Source organism: Anser brachyrhynchus (assembly GCF_964034855.1).
Source record: "Anser brachyrhynchus genome assembly, chromosome: W".
NCBI lineage: Eukaryota > Metazoa > Chordata > Aves > Anseriformes > Anatidae > Anser > Anser brachyrhynchus.
Window position 1 is genome coordinate 20,084,974 of NC_137704.1, and position 22,607 is coordinate 20,107,580.

Consider the following 22,607-nt stretch of genomic DNA (forward strand, 5'->3'; position numbering starts at 1 on the left):
ATACAAAGGCAGAAGCTACATCCCAGCTTGGTATAGTCCTAATTGGATAAATTCCATCCACCTTGGATAGAAAAGAATGAAAAAGAATTTCAACCACAAAATTTTCAACAGTACCATAAATACTTAATATCAGGGTTATTGCTTTTACTAAATATGTTTGCTGCTGTCCTTTCCCCAAAGAAGCCATGCCATCAGTTGAAATGCCCCCCTCCCTTATGCAATTTGAAAAAATATTACACACACCTCATTGTTTGAGAGCTGATACCACGGCTGTTTGCCATAGGTAAAGATTTCCTATAATACGACCCCTAGGCTCCACGCATCGCTTTCTGTGGTGAACTTCCTGTACATGATACTCTCTGGAGGCATCCAACGAATGGGCAGCATCGTGTGACCCCCCCCAACCTGAAGAAAAAAAAAAAAAAAAGAAAAAAAAAAAAGAAAAAAAAAAAAAGAAAAAAAAAAAAGAGAGAGTCAGAAAAAATTCCTCCAGAGCTCCAGGAACAGTACTCAGATGCTAAACCAGGTGAATCCACAATTTCTTTTTGCCCCCATCTGCTGCCATTCACTTAAAAGAGCTCATAAGAACTAGGGAGCCATGATCCAAACTCCTCTCTCCCAAATGACAATCACTACCATGATATATTTCTCAATAGAATCTCCAAAGAAATTGTTTCTGAGGTATAAGCTCATCTTTGACATTTATTTGGCATCCCCTACCCAAGTAACTGAATGCTCTATAAAATTAATAATTAACTAAACCTATCAACCCATTTTAAATTAGACCAGTTTTACTTTTCATTTTAAAACTGAGGAACCTGTAAAAGATTCATGCAATGAAAATCACAGTGATGTTTCTCCTAAACAGTGATATCAGCTGAGATCCATGAAGACACAGCAACTGCAGGACACAGTTGGATCAGTATCTATATGGTTTAAACTCTTAATTTTGAATGCAGCTTTCCAAATTTTCAGTCCTTTGAATATATACGTGATAATAAATAACTTGCAATACGTGGACTCCTGTCTCCAGTCATCACATGTTGAATTCCCTGGGAACCTTTTCCTGAACGAACGCCTTTCTGAAGGTCTCTAACACGTTTTTTGTTTTCCCCAAAATGTTATACTTTCTTAAAATTGGGTTACTTAACCTGAATGTAAATAAATAAATAAATAAACCCTTGCTTTTCTTTCTAGTTTCTAAACAACTTACTGTTCCTAATACATCACATTCTGACTGGATCACATCAATGAATAAATCCACTCAAGTGCTTTTAAAATAGTCTAACCAGCTGAGCTACTGCGATATAGATATATAAATATTCTGAATTACTTTTGCATTGAGGCAGCTGTAAATATTTCCCAAGGAAGGGGGAAAAAAAAAAGTAAACTTCTTCAAGGACATATAAATTTTGGTTAATTCCCATTTTCCTGTCTAAAATTATATTTAGTTATGAAACCACGCTTGTACTTTCAAGATTCTGTCAATTCAAAATATCATTTTTCTTTGTGGGACTTTACGTATCTTGTTATAAATAATACCCTCCTTGTTCTAATGTTGAAATAGGAAATGGAAGGAAAACCCAATAGAGGTTCAGTCAGCGTTCACATTATTTCTAAATCACTCAACACATCCATTTCCAACTATCTGTCAGTAATTCAGTGTTAGCACAGCATACCAAAAATGCAGCTACTGCTGTTAGAGCTCAGTCTTGTTCTGTACATTGCCAAAAGTCAACTCTTGTTACCAATTGCATAAAAATAGAAAGTGATGCTAAGATGCTCATAGATGTCGTCTATTACTAGCCATTTCTTCTCCTCTCCCTACCTGAGATGTTGTGTTAACGAACAAGGAGTGCTTTTGTCAGAGACATTGACTGAAAGGCATGACTCAGTTCAATTCCTGGCTACCTTGTGGATTTGCTTCTGACTTAATATAGGTTACTGTGCAAAGGTTGCTTTGCCATTCAAAAGAGGATTCAATCCCTGCAGCTTTCAGCCTAACTTAAAAATATTCACATAAACACACTGCTGATGAAGGATGGATGCATGTTTTTAAGTGCTTTGCTCAATTAGACCATCCATTTGTGTTAATTTACCTCTCTAGCAAGAAGAATTGCTGTAAGGCTCTGCACATCATTTTTTTAAATGATCTTTGACTGAGAAGTCACTCAGTGATATGAAGAGTTTGAAGTAACATATGAATATGTTGAGATGCAAAGAAAGCTTCAGTTTCCCACCTTATCATAAACTAAACTGACACGGCAACCTGTTGTGGTTTAACCTGGCAGGCAGCTAATCACCACACAGCCCTTCGCTCACACTGCCCAAGTGAGACAGAGGAGAGAACTGGAAAGGTAAAAGTGAGAAAACTCATGGGTTGAGATAAAGGCAGTTTGCTAGGTAAAGCAAAAGCCGCATGCACAAGCAAAGCAAAACAAGGAATTCATTCACTGCTTCCCATCGACAGGCCACTTCCAGGAAAGCAAGACAGAGAAATGAGAAAAGTAAAAGAGTAAGAACTCACGGGTTGGAATAAGGACAGTTTAATAAGAAAAAACAAACAAGCAAACAAACCAAAGAAAATAAAAGAATTAAAAAAAAAAAAAGTGATGCACAATGCAATTGCTCACCACCAGCTGATTGGTGCCCAGCCAGTCCCTGAGCAACGGCAACAACCCCCTGGCCAACTCTCCCATTTTATTGTTGAACATGACATCTTATAGAAGAAACATCCCTTTGGTCAGTTTGGGTCAGCTGCCCTGGTTGTGTCCCCTCCCATCTTCTTCTGCACCCCCCAGCCTCCTTGTTGGGCAGGGCAGTATGAGAAGCAGAAAAGTCCTTGACTTAGTGTAAGCACTGCTCAGCAACAACTAAAGCATCAGCGTGGTATCGACATTATTCTCATCCTAAATCCAAAACATAGCACCATACACTTTTATTCCTGTCTCAAGTATAATTTCATTAGAAAGTAAGAAAAGATATTCCCTTAAAAACATGCAGCAACATATCACAGAATCACAGAATCGTCTAGGTTGGAAGAGACCTCCAAGATCATCTAGTCCAACCTCTGCCCTAACACTAACAAGTCCTCCACTAAACCATATCACTAAGGGCTACATCTAAACGTCTTTTAAAGACCTCCAGGGATGGCGACTCAACCACCTCCCTGGGCAGCCCATTCCAATGCCTAACAACCCTTTCAGTAAAGAAGTTCTTCCTAACATTCAACCTAAACCTCCCCTGGCGCAACTTTAGCCCATTCCCCCTCGTCCTGTCACCAGGCACGTGGGAGAATAGACCAACCCCCACCTCTCTACAGCCTCCTTTAAGGTACCTATAGAGAGCGATGAGGTTGCCCCTGAGCCTCCTCTTCTCCAGGCTGAACAACCCCAGCTCCCTCAGCCGCTCCTCAGAAGACTTGTTCTCCAGACCCCTCACCAGCTTCGTCGCCCTTCTCTGGACTCTCTCGAGCACCTCCATGTCCTTCCTGTAGCGAGGGGCCCAAAACTGAACACAGTACTCGAGGTGCGGCCTCACCAGAGCTGAGTACAAAGGGACAATCACCTCCCTAGACCTGCTGGCCACACTGCTTCTTATGCAAGCCAGGATGCTGTTGGCCTTCTTGGCCACCTGAGCACACTGCTGGCTCATATTCAGCCGACTATCAACCAGTACTCCCAGGTCCTTCTCTGCCAGGCAGCTTTCCAGCCACTCATCTCCCAGCCCGTAGCGCTGCTTGGGGTTGTTACGCCCCAGGTGCAGGACCCGGCACTTGGCCTTGTTGAACTTCATGCAGTTGACCTCAGCCCATCGGTCCAGCCTATCCAGATCCTCCTGCAGAGCCTTCCTTCCCTCGAGCAGATCGACACACGCACCTAACTTGGTGTCATCTGCAAACTTACTGAGGGTGCACTCGATCCCCTCATCCAGATCATCGATAAAGATGTTAAAGAGGACCGGCCCCAGCACTGAGCCCTGGGGGACTCCACTAGTGACCGGCCTCCAGCTGCATTTGGCTCCATTCACCACAACTCTTTGGGCCCGGCCATCCAGCCAGTTTCTAACCCAACAAAGTGTACGCCAGTCCAAGCCACGAGCAGCCAGTTTCTCGAGGAGAATGTTGTGGGAAACGGTGTCAAAAGCCTTACTGAAGTCAAGGTAGACCACATCCACAGCCTTCCCCTCATCCACCAAGCGCGTCACTTGGTCATAGAAGGAGATCAGGAGAGCAGGACCTACCTTTCATAAACCCATGCTGACTGGGCCTGATCGCCTGGTTGCCCTGCAAGTGCCGCGTGATGACACTCAAGATAATCTGCTCCATGAGCTTCCCTGGCACTGACGTCAAACTAACAGGCCTATAGTTCCCCGGGTCTACCCTCCGGCCCTTCTTGTAGATGGGCGTCACGTTTGCTAGCCGCCAGTCGACTGGAACCTCCCCTGATAGCCAGGACTGCCGATAAATGATGGAAAGCGGCTTGGCCAGCTCCTCCGCCAGTTCGCTCAGTACCCTCGGGTGGATCCCATCCGGCCCCATCGACTTGCGTACATCCAAGCTCCGTAGCAGGTCGCCAACCATTTCCTCATGGATAGCGAGGGCCACATCCTGCTCCCCATCCCCTTCCACCAGCTCAGGGTACCAATTATCCAGAGAACAACCGGTCTTGCCGCTAAAGACTGAGGCAAAGAAAGCATTGAGCACCTCAGCCTTTTCCTCATCTTTTGTGACTAAGTTTCCCCCCGCATCCAGTAAAGGATGGAGATTCTCCTTAGTCCTCCTTTTGGTGTTGATGTATTTGTAAAAACGTTTTTTATCTTTAACGGCAGTAGCCAGATTGAGCTCCAGATGAGCTTTGGCCTTTCTAATTTTGTCCCTGCACAGCCTCGCAACATCCTTATAGTCCTCCTGAGTAGCCCGCCCTCTTTTCCAAGAGGAAAAGGCTGCAACATGCAGCCACATATGCTCAGCCAAAGGGAAAGTGCCGTTAAAAGACGTTAAGTGATGAAGTCTCATTAAATATTAAAATGACTCTTTTAAATGACTTATCATATAGACTCCACAATTGTTTTTTTTCAGCAATTTCTTTGAACCATTCCTTAAAAATTAAGGAAAGATATAAAAAAGTCTCTCTTTTTTATTTGTCACAAGAAAGATTAATAAAAATAAAACCAACCAAATAAATAAATAAAACCCAAACCTCACTCTCTCGGTCTTCTTTTCCAAGGGTTCCTTGATACAGAATCACAATGTGCTGTGTTTTCTGTGTCATTCATTCATTTTTGGTATGCATTAAGCATAGCATAGCCAGCCAGTCAAAAGAGGTGAGTCTCCTGCTATATTTAGCATTGGTGCAGCCTCACCTTGAATATTGTGTGCACTCCTGGGCTCCACAATATAAAAAGGATGTTAAGATACTTGAAAGCATCCAGAGGAGGGCAACAAAGCTGGTAAAAGGGCTAGAAGGCATGTCCTATGAGGAGAGGCTGAGGACGCTTGGGTTGTCTAGTCTGGAGAAAAGAAGGCTAAGAGGTGACCTCATTGCTCTCTACAACTTCCTGAGGAGAGCAAGCAGAGAGGGAGGTGCCAGTCTCTTCTCCCTGGTAGCCAATGATAGAATGCAAGGGAATGGCACAAAGTTGCATCAGGGGAAGTTCAGACTGGACATCAGGAAAAATTTCTTTACCATGAGGGTGGTCAAACACTGGCATAGGTTTCCTAGTGAGGTGGTTGATGCCCCATGCCTGTCAGTGTTCAAGAGGCTTTTGGATAATGCCTTCGGTAATATGTTTTAACTTTGGGTTAGCCCTGAAGAGGTCAGGCATCTGGACTAGATGATCTTTTAAGGTCTTTTCCAATTGTACTATTCTATTCATACAGTAAAATAAATACCCCTAAGAAAGATGTTGATAAGATGATGATAAATGATCACCAAATTATGGATGTTGCAATGAACAGAACTGGAACGTCACAGATATAGTTGTATCTACTTGCTACTGTAATCATAGCAAGATTAACTTGTCACCACTGACACCCAGAACTAGATTTACAGGTAAGCACAAACCACAGGGCTGTTTGGTGTTCTCCAAAGAGCTGCAAAATCCAACACTGCCTTGGCTGGGTTGTGGCCATTTCTGTTCCTGAAAGCAGAAGACTTTACTGGGCAGAGTACTGGGCTGGGACTGAGAAGTCCCAACTCTATCATTTCTCTATAATCTTAGACACGTTACTTCCAATATCTCAGAGTTTTGTGAAGATAATATTTAGCCCCTTTGCAAAAACACTGATAAAAGGTATTAGCTGTTATAATAAGGGGTTCTCCTCTTCCCACATGGCACTGCGATGAAGACAGAAAACCTGTGAAACACCTGTGGCAGGCTGATCATCTTCCATCCTTCCTGGTTCAAGAGTACCTTGAACTTCAGCTCAGATTTCAGTTCAGCCACATCAAAAACACGGGTTAGGGCCTGGCCAAAGGCATTTTTTCTAAATACACATTTCTTTTTCTATTAACAATCAGTGGTTACTGTGAGAAACTAAGTTGTGTTTTTGCAGTAGAGAATTACTTTTCTGTATTCCAAGGTAGTTGTGTAGTCATAATAAGGAGAAATGCTAAGTAGATAAGTGGACAGTAGAAGGCCTCACTGTTCCAGAATAAGGTGGAAGCTTGAGAAAAACAGGATGAGCACTGTGGGAACAGTAAAACAAAGATCACAGGTTCTCAAAACATAAGAAAGGGGAAAAAAAAAGGAAAAGGGAGAAATTAAAGGGTTGGGAAAAAAAGAAAAATTGTACATATATGGTATAGAGGAGCGTCGAGTAGCTTGTGAACCTGTAGTACTCAGCGAATGAGGAAACAGGGGAGGTGATCAGGTGTCAGGTAATAGGGAATATAAGGTTATGCTTTGTTTACTAAAATGCGCTCCTGATTGACAGGGCATCCGCCATTGCAATCACGAATAAAATAGCTTCACAGAAGATCCTGTCTGAAGAAAACTATTTGAGATTTTTCTCACAGTTACCTAGTCAACAATTACTCCATCCAGAAAAGCACTAAAGGCAGTGTTAGGTACATGTTTAAAATGAAGCACGTGCGTCAGTGCTTTCATAAACCAAAACCTAGGACTTGACATCACAGTTCTCAGTATGTCTGAAACGAATCTCCAGTCAGTTGTGAGCTTCCTTTGGTGTTTATTGAACTGGTGAGTCCAAGGACCCACAGCTGTGACATAATAGTAGTGAACAGAGCTAGAGTGCATTTTTGTTGCTGTTTCCAACCTCGTAGCAAGGTTAAGGGGAGTTTCCCAAGAAGGATAAATGAAAGAAAGCACAAGTACACTGATCAAACTTGAAAGGTGCTAAGTGCTTCAGAGGGATGCTTTCTGCTCATGCTTTATTAAGAAATGCAAGTATTACACAACTCTCAGCTATCAGCATCCTGCAAGATGAAGTCCCTATTGCATACATTGTAGTGCTGCTTGATACACACCGTTTTACAACGGCCATGTGCTAAGCAGACTATTGCAGGTAAAGACCTTTAATAGTCAATCTAGCTAAAGTTATGACAGGTTTAAAAGGATTGCAGCTTTAAATTACTAAGCTATCACTTTAAAATCTGTATTGTAGTTGTAGCAATGCTGCAAAAATGATAATTTTATGTATACAAATTATGGTATAGTTTCTTGATGCTTACTTGAAGGCAGTTGTGTTATGATGGTTCATTTCCACAAACCTTGGTCCTCAGGGGGGAATAGAACCACCTTGAAATCTGTTGGAGGGACAACACAGCGGGGTACAGGCAATCCAGGAGGTTCCTGGAATGCATTGATAACATCCTTCTCCAAGTGATAGAGGAGCCAATGAGGAGAAGTGCTATGCTGGACCTTGTTTTCACCAAGAAGGAAAGGCTGGTAGGAAACGTGAAGCTCAAGGGCAGCCTTGGCTGCAGTGACCATGATCTTTAGGGCAAAGAGGAGAGCACACAGCAAGCTCACTACCCTGACCCTCAGGAAGGCATACTTCGCCCTCTTCAGGGATCTGCTTGGTAGAATACCATGGGATAAAGTCCAGGAGGGAAGAGGGGCCCAAGAAAGCTGGTTAATATTCAAGGATCACCTCCTCCAAGCTCAGGAGCGATGCATCCCAGCAAAGAGGAAGTCAGGCAAAAATCCCAGGAGGCCTGCATGGATGAACAAGGAGCTCTTGGCCAAAATCAAACGCAAAAAGGAAGCCTACAGAGGGTGGAAGCAAGAACAGGTAGCCTGGGAGAAATACATAGAAATTGTCCAAGCAGCCAGGGATCAGGTTAGGAAAGCTAAAGCCCTTTTTGAATTAAATCTGTCCAGGGACATCAAGGGCAACAAGAAAAGCTTCTATAGGTACATCGGTGATAAAAGGAAGACTAGGAAAAAAGTGGGCCCTCTCTGGAAGGAAACAGGAGACCTGGTCACCCTGGATACGGAGAAGGCTGAGGTACTCAATGACTTTTTTGCCTCAGTCTTAGCTAATAAGCCACACCGCCCAAGTTGAAGAAGCTCACCGGCTTCACTCACCAGCTCTGTCAGGAAGTTATCTTCCACACACTCTAGAAACCTCCTAGACTGTTTCCTCTCCGCTGTGTTGTATTTCCAGCAGACATCTGGGAAGCTGAAGTCCCCCATGAGAACAAGGGCTAGTGATTGCAAGACTTGTCCCAGCTGCTTGTAAAATATTTCGTCTGCCCCTTTGGCCTGGTTAGGTGGTCTATAACTGATGCCCACCAGGACATCTGCTTCATTGTCCTTCCCCCTGATTCCTACCCATAAACACTCAACCCTGTCATCGCTATTATTAATCTCAAGACAATCCAAACACTCGGTAACATATAGGGCTACCCCACCACCTCTCCTTCTTAGCCTATCCCTTCTGAAGAGTGTGTAGCCATCCATTGCAGCGCTCCAGTCATGCAAGCCGTCCCACTGATTTCGGTGATAGCAACTGTCATAGCTTTCCTGCTGCACAATGGCTTCCAGCTCCTCCTGTTTGTTGCTCATACTGCGTGCACTGTAGATGCACTTCAGCTGGGCCAGCGATCCTGTCACCTTTTTGGGGGGAGAAGCCCTAATTCCTACATGACAATTCCCGGGCACTTTTGTGATTTCTGACCCATCAATGTCCCTTCTGCCTTTGCTGCTGCATAGTTCTCCATCCCCTACCTCAATCGGGATGGTAGACCGATGGACCTTGCGAGCACACCGTCCCTTAACCATTGCCATACCACTGCCAGGCTTGTCTCTGTCAAGCCTGTTTTTGTTGTTGTTGTTGCTGTTGTTTTTTCCCTTTCCCCCTTCAAAACTAGTTTAAAGTCCTATCGATGGGCCCTGATAAATCCTGAGCAAAGATCTTTTCCCCCCTTAGAGACAAGTGAACCCCATTCGTTGCCAGCAGGCCTGGTGTCTTGTAAAATGGCCCATGATCAAAAACCCAAAGTTCTGCTGGTGACACCAGGCTCTGAAGTCTCTTCTGATTGCCCTCAGACTTCTTGGAGCTTCAACACTGCCTACCTGAAAAAACAATAACAGGTAATAATCCAAGGGTCAAACTAGGGCAGGAAGCTTTCTCTTCATGTCCCTAACTCAGGCCCCAGGAAGGCAGCAGACCTCCCTATGAAGTGGGTCCAGTCTGCATATTGGGCCTTCTGTTCCCTTCAGAAGGGAGTCTCCCACGACAACAACCTGTCTTTTTTTCTTGGTGGGAGCTGTTTTAATGCAGGGCACAGGTCGACGTGATCTCAGTGACACCTCCAAGCCAGATGTACCGTGCTCCTCAATATTTTTCAGATCAACCTGCAAAACTTCATACCTATTGCGCACAGGCACCTGGGAAGGTGGGGAATTCCTTAAGGGACGCGCCTGCCGCGCTGGGCAGGGACTTGTTGCCACTGCCCCTTATCCCCTAGGTCAGTGCTTTCAGCTGGGTGGAGAGAGGATAGGGAAACCCCTCTACTGAGTGTCCCTTCTGCCTGCTGGGCCTGTCTCAGGGAAGGTAGGGAGCGACTCCAGTGGTTTATCTCCTTCTCAGACTCCCTGATACTCCTCAGCCTAGTCACCTCTTCCCAGAGCTCTGTCACTAGGTGGAGGAGTGCCTCAACCTGGGTGCACCTCCCACAGGTGTGCTCACTCCTGCTGTCCTGAACTGGTGTAAGAGTAGGGCACACTCTGCAGCCTGACACTTGGGTGGCAGTGTGTTTCCCCCAGAGCTCTGTCTGGGAGGCTGCGTCACTTGTGGGGGGTGTTGAGCTCCGAGAGGCCATAGCCTTCTGTTGGGTGGATACCATTGCTCCCTAATTGAGCTAGCCAAGCTTCTGGGCACTCCCTGTGCCCTCCCACGTGAGCTGCCGCACAAATTGCCATGCCACATCCTGACTGACGCGCCACATCTTGTTTGCCCATCCTGGTATCCTGGTCGCTGCGCTCCTGGTTGCTCGTGCTCCCTAGGGACTGCCTTTGTACAAGAGGCCCACTCCTGGCTCTGCCCAAGCCTCATCAGCCACCCTTGTGAGGGCTGCCGGCTCCTGGCCGCTCCCTTGGCTGCCTCAAGTTGCCTCGATGAAGGAAAACCCTTGCACACTGCAATCCCCCGCTCCGCTGCAGAACGTGTCTGCCCTGGAGCCGATTGCCTCTGGACTGGACTGCTGTTCAGGGATGGACTGGTCATCAGTCAGCGAGTGGTGAGCAATTGCATTGTGCTTCACTTGTTTTGTACACATTATTATTATTACTATTATCATTATTATTATTTTTCTTTCTTTTCTGTCCTATTAAACTGTCTGTATCTCAACCCACAAGCTTTTAATTTTTTTCCTGATTCTCTCCCCCATCCCACTGTTGGGGGGGGGGGAGGGAGGGTGAGAGAACAGCTGTGTGGTGCTTAGCTGCCATCTGGGTTAAACCACAACACCACTGTAAGAGAAGATCAGGTCAAGTCCATCTATGGAACCTGAAGTTCCATGGGACCTGGTGAGATGCATCTGAGGGTCCTGAGGGACTAGGCAGATGTAGTTGCTAAGCCACTATCCATCATATTTGAGAAGTCATGGCAGTCCGGTGAAGTTCTCACTGACTGGAAGAGGGGAAACATTTTCAAAAAGGGAAAAAAGGAAGACCTGGGGAACTGTAGGCTAGTCAGTCTCACTTCTGGGCACAGCAAGGTCATGGAGCAGATCCTCCTGGAAACTATGCTAAGGCACATGGAAAACAAAGAGGTGATTGGTGACAGCCAACATGGCTAAAAGGGCAGATCATGCCTGACAAATCTGGTGGCCTTCTATGATGGGGTTACAGCACTGGTGGATAGGGGAAGAGCAACTGACATCATCTACCTGGACTTGTGCAAACCATTTGATACTGTCCCACACAACAGCTTTGTCTCTAAATTGGAGAGACAAGGATTTGATGGATGGACTACTCGGTGGGTAAGGAATTGGCTAGATGGTCACACTCAAAGAGTTGCAGTCAATGGCTCAATGTCCAAGCAGAGACCAGTGACGAGTGGTGTTCCTCAGGGGTCAGTATCGGGACTGGTGCTATTTAACATCTTTCTTGGTGACACGGACAGTGGGATTGACTGCACGCTCAGCAAATTTGTGGATGAAACCAAGCTGAGTGGTGCAGTTGATGTGCTGGAAGGAAGGGATGCCATCCAGAGGGACCTGGACAGGCCTGTGTGAACATTGTGAAGTTCAACAAGGCCAAATGCAAGGTCCTTCACCTGGGTCGGGGCAATCCCAAACATGAATACAGGCTGGGTGATAAGTGCATAGAGAACAGAGCTGCGGAGAAGGACTTGGGAGTGCTGGTGGATGAAAAGATACTCCATTCCCGTGAGAACTCACGTGGAGTCCTGCATTCAGCTCTGGGGCCCCCAACATAAGACAGACATGGACCTGTTGGAGTGAGTCCAGGGGCAGGCCATGAAGATGATCAGAGGGCTGGAGCACTTCTCCTATGAAGACAAGCTGAGAGAGTTGGGGTTGTTTAGCCTGGAGAAGAGAAGGCTCTGGGGAAACCTTATAGCTGCCTTCCAGCACTGTACTGGGTCTGGCTGGGATGGAGTTAACTTTTCCTGCAGCGGCCCATATAGCACTGTGCTCTGTACTTGTAGCTAGAACAGCATCGGTATCACACCAATGTTTTGTCTATTGCTGAGCAATACTGACACAGCATTGAAGTTTGGAGCTCCCTCAACCTCCCCCCCCCCCCCAAGAACCAGGTGGCTGGGGGTGGGCAAGAGGTGGGCAGGGGACATCACCAGGGCAGCTGACCTAAACTGACCAAAGGGATATTCCATACCATATGACATTGCACTCATATGGTGGAAAAGGGGAAGGGGGGGGGGCTCTCATTATGAAGTCCTCTGTCCTCCCAAACAACTGCTAGGCCTTGCTTCCCGGGACGTGGCCGAACACTGCTCGTTGATGGGAAGTAGTGAATAATTTCTTTTTTCTCTCTCTGTGCTTCTGCTCGGCCTTTGCTTGTTGGTTTGTGGTTTTTTTTTTTTTTCTCCCCTCTTACTTTTCCTTTTAATTAAATTATCCTTATCTCAGCCCATGAGCCTTTTTTTTTCTTTCCAGCATACTTTCTTTTCCCCTTCTTCTTCTGAGGAGGGGAAGTGAGAGAGTGGTTGTGGTGGAGTTCAGCAGCCCAGCAAGGTAAAACCACCACAGTCCTTTTTGGCACCCAACGTGGGACTCGAAGGGCTGAGATAACAGTAGATTTGATCAAAATGCTTACAATTAACATACTTGCTTGCTAGTCACCATGTCGTCTGTTTTGCTGTTAATATTTTTCTATGTGGTCCTGTTTTATGCGATCCGTGCCACATTCTCCCTTCTGCTGTATATCAGGTCGGAGAGCTTGTTAAAGACTGTGTTTGGATTTTTTAGTTCACTGTGCTGTAAAGCACAGGCCTTGAGCCTGATCTGGTATTCAGGCCCTGCATTGCTATCATTCCTATCCCCTGGAAACTATCTCTTTGAGAATGTTAAAAACTACACTCTCTTCTTTTCCTCCTCTGGAAGTCAGTTTGTGGACAATATCAGGAATGGTACCTCCTTCTTCTTTTCCTGTGGGCTAATTACAGCAGATTTTGAGTACTTTGAATATCCATGGGTAATCAACATGCTCCTATTGCTAGGTCTGCAGAATGTATTTTCTTTTCTTTTCTTTTCTTTTCTTTTCTTTTCTTTTCTTTTCTTTTCTTTTCTTTTCTTTTCTTTTCTTTTCTTTTCTTTTCTTTTCTTTTCTTTTCTTTTCTTTTCTTTTCTTTTCTTTTCTTTTCTTTTCTTTTCTTTTCTTTTCTTTTCTTTTCTTTTCTTTTCTTTTCTTTTCTTTTCTTTTCTTTTCTTTTCTTTTCTTTTCTTTTCTTTTCTTTTCTTTTCTTTTCTTTTCTTTTCTTTTCTCCTAAGGTTAAACAATTAGTTAAGAATAGCACCCAGGAATCTGCCCTGAGACTGTGTGGTGGTGGGTTGCAAGGTGTATGGGAGGATATGGGCAGGTACCTGTCACGGTTGTCTCCTCCAATGGTTTTGCACTTCACCTCTGAACAAATGCCAAATCCTAAAAAAACGATAGAATGTTTGAAAGATGTATGCCCTGACCCTGGCAGTGCCAGAGAACTCCAGCTTGCTGCACTGTGCTGGGGCCTGGCCTGTGCCTATCAAATGGTAGTTAACACTACTCAGCACCCTCAAGGGGAGGAAGAGGTCTCTGAATCTGATGATCAGATAACACACACTGTGGCTAACCCAGAGGACCAACCATCAGTGGTATCAGTCACCCTCATAGTCAAAACAAAACAATGGAAGCAGAAGTCAGCTCATTTAGTAAGGGAAGAAGCTCCTCCTGAGAAGTCCCAGGAGGGAGAAGTGGAAGGGGCAGGGAGCTCTAAAGCAGAGCCATCACAAAAACAGGAGGAAGAAGAGACGGAAATCATAAATGAGTCAGAAACCACCCGATCCCCATCCCTGAGTGAGTTGCGAGATATACAAAGGGATTTCAGTCGTCACCCAAGTGAGCACATTCTCACCTGGCTGCTTCGATTCTGGGACACTGGGGCCGGTAGCCAGGAACTAAGAGGCAAGGAAGCCAAGGGGCTGGGATCCCTCTCTAGGGAAAGGGTCATTGACATATGGGATTTTCCATACCATGTGATGTCACAGTCAGCAATAAAAGGTGGGAAAGGGGAAAGGGGCTCTCATTATGAAGACCTCTGTCCTCCCAAACAACCGCTACATGTATTGAGGCCCTGCTTCCCGGGTTGTGGACGAACATCCCTCGTTAATGGGAAGTAGCAATTTATTTTTTTTCTCTTTCTCTGTGCTTCTGCGCAGCCTTTGCTTTTTTTTTTCCCTCTTCCTTTTCCCTTTAATTAAATTATCCTTATCTCAACCCGTGAGCCTTTTTTTTTTCTTTCCAGCATTCTTTCTTCTCCCCTTCTTCTTCTTCTGAGGGGAAGTGAGAGAGTGGTCGTGCTGGGGTTCAGCAGCCCAGCAAGGTAAAACCACCACAAGTACTTAAAGGGGGCCTACAGGAAAGCTGGAGAGGGACTCTGTCAGGGAGTGCAGTGATAGGGCGAGGAGTAATGGCTTTAAACTGAAAGAGAGTAGATTTAGCCTAGACATTAGGAAGAAATTCTTTACTATGAGAGTGGTGAGGCAGTGGAACAGGTTGCCCAGAGAAGTTCTGGGTGCCCCATCCCTGGAAGCGTTGAAGGCCAGGTTGGATGGGGCTTTAAGCAACCTTATTTAGTGGAAGTTGTCCCTGTCCATGGCAGGGGGGTTGGAACTAGATGATTTTTAAGGTCCCTTCAAACCCAAACCGTTCTATGATTCTGATTCTATGATTTTTATTCAGAATTGCACTTCTATAGATCATTCTGTGACGTAAATACTTCCAAATGTCAAGTTATGCAAGCTAGCAAGCAAGCACTCACTAGCCCTGCTGTAGTCTTATATTATTTTTACTAGTTATATTTACTAGCAATATTGGGCTACAATCTAAAAGAGAAGGCTTGATAAATTATCTTCTGCAATGTGCAAACTATCTACAGGGAGGAGACTGCTATGACAAACCAATGAACTATAACGCTGCTCTCCAAAGAAACATTTTCAAGGGGAAACCACCACACTGTTTCACATATGATGTATTGTTACTTTTCAACAGTGCAATGTGCAAGGGTATGTAGAAGGAGAGTTTCTGCTCCTTTAAGGGTATCTGGTCAAGGACCTTTTCCAGCGCAACAAAGGGATAATAAGAAAGGGAAGAAGTGATGGAAACCAAGTCTAGTCAGTTCTACTAATTGATAAGGAAGGTGATGGAATATGGAAATGTTGATTCAGGCAAGGTTGTCTCAGTGAGGATTTCTGGATCGGAATGATAAGAAGTAAAGAAGGGGGAACAATAAGCAAAATGCTGAGATACAGACCTGACAAAGCAAAAATAGAGACAATGACGAGAAACAAACCTCTCAGTCACACTAGTTGATGAGCTATCAAACTACAGGCACCACTTCCAGGAAGATCAATCTGGACTTTGAAGTTGATAAGACTGTGAACCAGGGGGGGACCCCAGACTGGGAGGGTGCAGGAAACTGCAGAGCTCTGCAAATCCATGGGGGTTGTGCAGGGGGAAGGGGGAGCAAGAGGAACAAAGAGGGGATAGGTAGTAAGGGGTATAAAAGGGCCGGTCACGTGTAAAACAGGGCTGGTCAGTATGCTTCTCTGGCTGAGCTCTGCACCTTATCACTGCAGTCTGTCCTATCTTCTTATATTTCCTCATTAAATCTTTTCTTAACTAGCTCTCTGCATACTCACACTCTCTCTCCTGTGTGCATGTGTGCTGCAAGGACTAAGTGCCAGCTACTAGTGAGACCTGTTTGTGTGTGAGTGAAGATTGGTGCCAGATACTGGAGTCAGGGTGAGGGAGCGGGCACCCCTGGCTTGTGGTGCCAGCTAATGGAGCGAGTGAGGGTCCTAGCATCAGTAGTTGCAGGGGCCATAGCTCTGGATCTGAAAGGGTCCTACAGACTTTGTGCCCAGAGTGCCAGCTACTGTGGGACTGGCATAAGCGAACTGTGTGCCAGCTACTGTGGGACTGGCATAAGTGAACTGTGTGCCAGCTACTGGAGCATGTGGGGGTCTTCTACTCCCAGCCACTGGGGCAGGAGCACAGCGTGTTCACAAACCAGCTACTACCTGGAGGGGACTGGCATGAGTGAGGCGAGTACAGGGCTCCGCACTGGTGGCTAGAGAAAGGCCGCAGGTCACAGCCCATGTGCCTGGTGATGGATGCTGGCAGGGGCCAAGCCAAGGCAATTGGCTCTGGGGCAAACACGTTCTGCAGTGGAGCAGGGGATCACAGGGGGTTCCCTGTGGGAAAGGAATTCGCAGGTAGCTTTGTGCTGTTTCACACGTCCCTGAGTTAGAGATAATGAGGAAAACAGCGGTAGAACCAAAAACTTGAGCAAGGGCGAGATAAAGTAAATTGGCTACAGTGTTAAAGATGAGCTTTGGGCAGTGGCCAATTGCTGGCTGGCTCGAGGCGCGTGTCTGAGGGTCTCTAACCAATTGTATGACAGATTCAGGCGCGTGGACAGCACGTGGGGCTACGGGGAAAGTATATGTAGTGGTGAAAAATGACAATAAAGGTCTCCCGTTCAAGAGCCATCAGGAGTCCGTGTCTTGCATCCCTTCAAATGGTGACCCCGACGTGATAGGGGAGGAGCAGCGCTGCACGAGTGTCCGAAGGGAACCCAGCCGAACGAGTCAAGCTCGCAGCTGGACTGCAGCTTCAACCCCGGGACATCACCTGAAGGACAGGTGAGCGGCTGGGCATTAATCGTGGGAGCTAGCCTTTCGGCAGAGGAAGAGGCTATAGTGAAACTGCTAACGCAACTCCTAATAGACAGGGGAGTAAAAAATATTCCGTTTAAGATAAAGCTATTATTGAAATTTTTGCGAAAACAAGGGCTCCCCTCAATGGCTTCCACAGTATTTGATGTAAAAACTTGGGACCAAGTGGGGGAAAAAATATGGGAAGCAGCGTCCAGTGGGGATACTAATGCTGCTGAGGTGATGACTACGTGGCGGCTGGTGACTGAGACTTTAAGATCGTGGCAGGCAGAAAAGGAAGTACAGAACGTTGCTGCCCAGGCAATAACAGCAGCCGAACTGAGATCAGAGCCTGCAAGGTCACCAGAGCAGTGCAATTTGATAGACCTGGGGGATGACAAGGAAGAGGGCCGCGGACCGCCGCCGCAGAGCCCCTCCCCGCTGACCCCCTCGGCTCTCGCCTTGCCTGCCCCCGATAATGCTTCCCTGCGGGCCCGAGCTTTCGACCCGCGGGAACAATGGGAGCTGGTGCGCCGGGAAGCGCTAAAGGACGGGGACCCGGTAGGAATGGCTTTCCCGGTGCAGGTGCGACCCAACGGTCCAAATGAATATAATGCCTTCCACTGTGACCTAATTAAAGAATTAAGAAAGACTGTGACTACATATGGATTACACGCACCATTTATTCAGTCACTGTTAGAAAATGTTATGACTGGTCAATTGTTGGTGCCGTACGATTGCCGCCAGCGCCGCCGCCTGCCCCGCTGTCAGCTTCGGGCAGCCGCCCGCCCGCCCCGCCGCCGGCTGCTGCGTTTCTCCGGTTTGAGCGCCCGCCCGCGCACACCGGGCGCTGCCATGTTCCGCCTGCCGCTGCGCCCGGGCCCGTGGCCCCGCGGGCCCCCGCTCTGTCCGTCCTGCGAGGCCGGGCAGAGCCGCGCACCGCCCCCGCTCCGCGACAGCCGGCACGGCCGCAAGCGCCGCCGCCGCCTCCCCGCTCGCCGCCGACCGCCGCCGCTGCTGCCCACCCCCCCCGGGCCGGGCCCCCCCCCTCAGCCCGCCGGCCCCTCTGCTGGCGCTGCGGGCCGCCGCCGGCAGCTCGGCCAAGGATGGGGGTGGATCCCCTGAAAAGGCAGCCACAGATCTCAGCAGTGAACACAAACTCAATAAATCCCAGCAGCTGAAAAAAGTTTTCAAAGAATATGGTGCTGTAGGAGTTTCATTCCATGTTGGAATTTCATTAGTATCTCTAGGAATCTTCTACCTGGCTGTGTCAAGTGGTGTGGATATGACTGCAGTTCTCTTCAAACTTGGTTTCAGTGAATCATCGCTGCAGTCTAAAAGGGCTGCTGGTACAGGCACATTTCTGTTGGCATATGCTATTCACAAATTGTTTGCTCCAGTACGAATCAGCATTACTAGAGTTTCTGTGCCATTTATTGTCCGATACTGCTGGAAGATTGGTTTCTTTAAACCTCCTACCCCAAATCCGTGATAACTTCTTATGGTTTTTTATTCGCCCAACATGGGGCTCAAGGAATTTGAGATAAGGATGATAGCCGAGAGAAGTAACGGGCAAAACATGGACTGGATTTTTTTTTTATGAATGTAATAGTTGTGAAGAATTTAAGAAAGCAGCAATTGTGAGGAATATGTTTCATATTAGTGTGGTGAAGGGACAAGGGGTGGTGTGTGTGTAAATTGTCCACCTCGTCGGTGTCGTGATGATGTTATGTTTATTTTGGTGTGGGGAATTCTTTTTTTTTTTTTTGATTAAGTGAAGTTTGTGAAGATCGTGATAATTGTAAATTAAGAGTATATTGGAATGTAGTGGGTTTACGTGGCAAGGTATTGGTAGCAGGGGGCCATAGGGGTGGCTTCTGTGAAAAGAATCTAGCAGCTGCCCCATGTTAGGTAAGGGCCCTGGTGCTGACCAGAGCCGAGCCAATAAACGATGTTGTTTGAGCCTCTATGTGAGAGCATATTTAAGAAAGGGGGGGAAAAAAATGCGATACACAGCAGCTGGGAGAGTGAGAGGAGTGAGAAACAGCCTTGCAGGCGCCAAGGTCAGTGAAGGAGGAGGGGGAGAGGTGCTCCAGGCACCGGAGCAGAAGTCCCCTGCGGCCTGTGGTGAGGACCACGGTGAAGCAGGCTGTCCCCCTGCAGCCCATGGAGTACCACGGTGGAGCAGGGTTCCGCGCTGCAGCCCCGCTGCCACGGTTACCACGGTGGACACCCTCTCAGCAAGAACCAGAGGGAGTGCCGGAGTGGATACCTCCACAGTAATAGACACCACCTTGTGCGGTACTCACGTTCATAAAATTCCATTGAACATCAAAGGACCAATTGGGAATGACTGTAGTGTATTGCTGCTAGGACGATCAAGTGCAACTTTGACCGGATTGTTTGTTTTGCCGGGGGCTAATTGATGCTGACTACAATGGACAAATCCAAGCTATGGCTTGGACACCATCTCCACCATTGTCAATACAAAAGGGAACTAGAATTGCTCAATTGATTCTTTTCCGAGCAGTAGTCTGCAGGAGTTGGTTCAAGAACAACTCCAACAAGGACATATTGTTCCGACAAACAGCTCATGGAATTCATCAGTGTTTGTTATCAAGAAGAAGAGCGGGAAATGGAGATTACTGCATGATTTGCGACGAATCAGTGCAGTTATCGAGGACATTGCAGCCAGAAAACAAAAAAAAAAAAAAAAAGAGAGGAAAAAAAAAAGGAAAAAAAAGAGAAAAAAAGGAAAAAATTAAAAAAACAGTACCTTTGAATACTGTATCGGACTCGCAATATGCTGTAGGTGTTGCTCAGCGCATTGAGAGGGCACATTTGAGACATCCCAAAGGAAAACTTGTTTCTAAAATTTAAAGAGCTGTTATTTTTGGTAGAGCAGCGAGTGCACCTGTATTGTATTATTCACATGCAGAGCCACACCATGTTACCTGGTATTTTTGCAGAGGGTAACACACACGCTGACCAGCTAACTAATATGACCCTGACTGCCCCGGTGCCTAAGGTGCTGGAGCAAGCTCGGTTATCCCATGCCTTTTTCCATCAATCCGCCAAAGTCTCGGCGAAACAATTCGCTATATCGATCATTGACGCCAAATTGATTGTCCAAATATGTCCTGACTGTCAACAACATGTTTCGACCCCGTCTTTAATGGTAAACCATAGAGGTCTACGGTCCTTACAGTTATGGCAGACCGACGTAATGCATATTCCAGAATTTGGTCGCTTGAAATATGTTCACTTATCTGTAGATACTTTCTCTCATGCTATTTGGGCGACAGTTGCGGTGGGTGAAACTAGTCGCCATGTCCAGGCTCACTTCCTGGGTCTCCATCCAACCACGCCGCAACATCTGGGTCACCCTCGCCAACATGACAGGATAAGAAGCGGTGTGCCTGTCCCGGGCTAGTGCTAACGACCCATTCACAACATGTCTGGTGGGGAACCCGGCAGATAACAAAGACTGGACTGTCTACTTGCCGCAAGCGCCCCTAGAGCCAGAGGAATTAGATATCCTGGGATGTGAAACAGCAACAGCATGTGTAAGGTTTAATTGCTCAGGCAAAAAAACAAATCGTGAAACGAATGGTCAACGCCACACTTGCTCCTTATCGCAATGCATCTCTTTGCTGTAATTATACAAAACTATAATAGCATCCTTCCTTGTGCCAGGAGCTGCTCTGCTCGGCTGTGGGATCGACTGTGGAACGGACGCCCCTAGGTGCACCCCGAGCATTTTCCTCGGAGGAGTCTCCACTCTCAGCCGCTCACCGCGGGAGTAGACAAGGACCTCCTGAAGCCGCAGACAAATTATTTTAAGTGATATTTTCTTGTGGTATGAATGAGAAGTGCAAGAGGCCTCTTTGCATGATCGTGTGATTGTGCTGTGTGAGTGAGAAGCAGCATCACTGCGAAGCAACATCCCTAGCGCTTAGTGGCTTGTTGACTGATGTAGATTCTAGTAGGCACGCTACTTTACAATCGTAATTCTGCTTGTGATTTTCACCCTGTTGCTTATTGTATCTTGCTTATTGCAGTGTCTGCGGTGATTGATAGAAAAATCTATAGAAAGCGTTTGGTTGATTGATTGAAAATAAAAAAGGGGGAATTGTGGGAAAGGAATTCGCAGGGAGCTTTGTGCTGTTTCACACATCCCTGAGTTAGAGATAATGAGGAAAACAGCGGTAGAACCAAAAACTTGAGCAAGGTCGAGATAAAGTAAATTGGCTACAGTGTTAAAGATGAGCTTTGGGCAGTGGCCAATTGCTGGCTGGCTCGAGGCGCGTGTCTGAGGGTCTCTAACCAATTGTATGACAGATTCAGGCGCGTGGACAGCACGTGGGGCTACGGGGAAAGTATATGTAGTGGTGAAAAATGGCAATAAAGGTCTCCTGTTCAAGAGCCATCAGGAGTCCGTGTCTTGCATCCCTTCAGTTCCCTACATCAAGGCCGATCGAGGAAGCTGAGGGAGCCGCCAGGACCCGGCAGCCCTCTCGAGGGCAGCCGACGAGGCTTGGGCAGAGCCAGGAGTGCCCCTCCTCTGTTGTACAAAGACAGCCCCTAGGGAGCATGAGTGAGCAGGAGTTCGACAAACAGAGGGGGCAAACAGGGCATGGCATGGCAGTTTGCACTGCAGATCGTGCAGGGAGGGCAGAGTATCCCTCCCCACTCAAGAGACCAGCTCACCTATTGGCTGCCTCCCAGACAACAAGTTCAGCCATGGTCTCCACCAGACAGAAAACTCTTGCGAAAAATAATGTGGCAACCCAGACCGACTGCCTGTCCAAAAATGTGGCTGTTCAGGTCTCCAGCATTGGAACTGTTTGCCCAGGGAGGTGGCGGAGTCATCCATCCCTGGGGGTGTTTAGGGAAAGGTTGGACATGGTCCTTAGGGACATGGTTTAGTGGGTGACATTGGTAGTAGGGGGACGGTTGGACCAGATGGAGGTCTTTTCCAACCTTAATGATTCTGTTTCCTAAACCCCGGTGTGCGTGGGGTGTGCATTTGTATTCACAAGCAAGCTTTAAGTTGGACTAGCTGGCATGTAGCGGGAGCCTCAGGTCCAGGTCGGGTATCAGGCAGGTGGGGGCTCCATGGTGGTGTAAGGAATGGTCCAGCAATTCGTGCCACTAAGGGGTTTGAAGGGTTAACATTGAGGCCTGGGTTTAGGCGAGAAGAGAACAAAGGGATTTCTTCAGAGAAAAACTGCTGACTTTGCACGGACGTGCAGTAACTTCTGACAGCCGGCCAAGAGACCACTAGATAAGGAGGAAGAATATGAGCCTCCCTGTCCAAGCGGCCCCCGAGAAAGTAACAGAGACTGATAAGCAGGCGCACCTGGGAGGACTTCGGATTCGGGAAACCAATTATAATAACCCTGCCTCTTCTAGAAGTAGTAATGAATATGTATTAGCCTAGGAGCATAAAAACCAACCGCCCTACGTAACAGGGGTGCGTCCTGGTGAAGCAGAGACTCCTGGCACACCCAGCGCTGTTTGCTTGCCTCTATTCGTTTAATAAATTGTAAACTTTGATTGTAATCCTATTTGGGACTCAGTCATTTATAACAATTGGGGGCTCGTCCGGGATGGTCTTGGTTCCTGAATTCTGACTTGATCTAGGAGGGGCGCCCCCACCATTTGGTGGCTCCTGTTCGAGTCAGGTCGGGGCTAATGCCATCTCGAACCTGAATAAGGGCAAGCAAAGATTTAGAT

At 47.0% G+C, this 22,607-nt stretch overlaps 1 protein-coding gene across 1 annotated transcript in view; it reads left to right on the top strand.

Moving 5' to 3' along the window:
* The first annotated feature begins 246 nt into the window (after nucleotides 1-246).
* Nucleotides 247-22,607, top strand: part of LOC308184782 (uncharacterized protein) — a 77,649-nt gene continuing 55,288 nt past the window's right edge. The window contains exon 1 of the mRNA XM_080572332.1: nucleotides 247-16,856. The gene's annotated coding sequence lies outside the window, so the exon portion shown is untranslated. The remainder of the gene's footprint in view (nucleotides 16,857-22,607) is intronic.